Raw genomic sequence first — 1728 nt, 5'->3', positions numbered from 1 at the left:
ATAGCAGGTTGCAATCCTTGAAAGTTCAACTTGCAGAGGGTTCAATAGAGTATCAAAGGACCTAACCATAGTCGTATGAACGGGGGGAGGACTTTTTGGATTTTGGTGCAAAAGCGTCCAAATTAGCAACAGAAAGGCTGGAGGTATTTCCAGTATCTGAAGGAGGGCAGAGAGTTTACAGCTACCTGCACGAAATGGTGTAAGGATTCCTCCCATTATAGGGGAGCCACCAAGCAAAGCATCGAGTTCAGATTGATTGATATAAGGGATCATGTTAGGTTTCGGTCTAAAGGTCTGCTAAGTCAATTAGGGGACCAAAAACCATCACCGGTTTTGGCTAAGTACTTAAGGGGAATATCACTTGACTATGTTCACTTTCTTCCCCGGCTCAAGGGATCTCTTTTATAACTCCGGAAAGTCAAAGAGGTGGCCCAACACATGAAAGATTGGCATTCATTGCCCGCGGAATAGATTGAGCGGAGTCCAGAGCTCCTTCAAATAAATAACTAGAGGAAGAAGGTGGTCGAGAAAGTGAAGTGGAAAACCCCCAGGCAGAGCTTGCAAGATATGCATAGCCTGCAGAAGTCGCTAGTACAACAGTGAACCCTACATACGATCGTGTAGCCGTAGCCGGTCTCGGTCAGAAACTCCTCTGCCCGCTGCCCCAGAATGGTATTCACATGTCTTTATGGTGTCGTAACTCAAAGCATCGAGAGAAAGAACCTTCAGCTTCAGGCCAAGTTCTATAGTGCCTCTCATTCCGCAACTCCTCTGAAAAAGGCCACCACCAAAGAGGCGGATGAGGGAGATACGCCCACATTTGAGGAAGATGAACCGATCCATTGAGAGACGAAGCTACCACTTGAACACCAACAGAATCTGATCTTTTTCAAAGAGATTCTTTCACTAAACTCACCGTAAATAGGGTTGGTTCACAGAGTAGTGCTAAGGCTCATTATCGTGAGCTGCATGCATTTCTTTCATTGATGATCAAAAGATCTATAGTTGGAAATAAAGAGAGGAAGAAGGATTCTCGTATATAGATGATAGAAACGTTGGCTTACTAGTTCGATGAAGGCAATTGAGTGTAGTGTTTCCACCATGGAATGAAGATTTGCTTAAGAAGACGAACAAACCACTCTACGGAAGCTACGCCAAAGAAAAGATGTTGAGAATTAGCATAAGTAAAGCAGCTGACCTGAACTCTAAAGAAAACCTGCGCGCTATGTCTGACTCTTTTTCCTTAAGAAGAGGATCCTCAACAGGAAAAGAAGGAGTAGTCCATCTCTGTAACTGCCAGCCGGGCAAGGTTGAACCAAGATCTACACATGAAAAGCACGTGACGAAAGCGGGCAAGAAAGAAAGAGAGGGAAATAGGTGAGCGTGATGCTCCTTCCCTCCCGGGTCGCATCACAGAGTAGCATGGACAAAGCTCAACAATTTCTCCAGAGCGTTATGCTTCACGGGCCACGATCCAAGCTAAGTCAACCAGCTAAGATGGCTCTGTGTGTAAGCTCAACTCCAACGAGATGTCTTCGTTTGTGCGGGTATAGTGTAAGTGGGAGCTCTTGTTCACCTAACCAAAACCGACCTCCAGTTGGTGCATTCTTCATTTATTGTTTCAGTCTATTTGTCCATTACCAGAGCGATCTCCTACGAAATAGGGACAAGGACTGTACACGACAACAACAAGAAAAGACTAAGATTTAGTAGAGCCACTAGATAACG

General features: G+C 45.0%; 1 pseudogene; it reads left to right on the top strand.

The window, feature by feature from the left end:
- The first annotated feature begins 1497 nt into the window (after positions 1-1497).
- The window catches only part of LOC132288723 (DNA-directed RNA polymerase subunit beta'-like), a 2762-nt pseudogene continuing 2531 nt past the window's right edge, over positions 1498-1728 (top strand).

The sequence above is a fragment of the Cornus florida genome, unplaced genomic scaffold, assembly GCF_030987335.1.
Source record: "Cornus florida cultivar Cherokee Brave unplaced genomic scaffold, ASM3098733v1 CherokeeBrave_3.0.0_Hap2_scaffold_138, whole genome shotgun sequence".
Taxonomy (NCBI): Eukaryota; Viridiplantae; Streptophyta; class Magnoliopsida; order Cornales; family Cornaceae; genus Cornus; species Cornus florida.
Note: the sequence above shows the minus strand (reverse complement) of the source record. Positions and strands in the feature narration are given on the sequence as shown.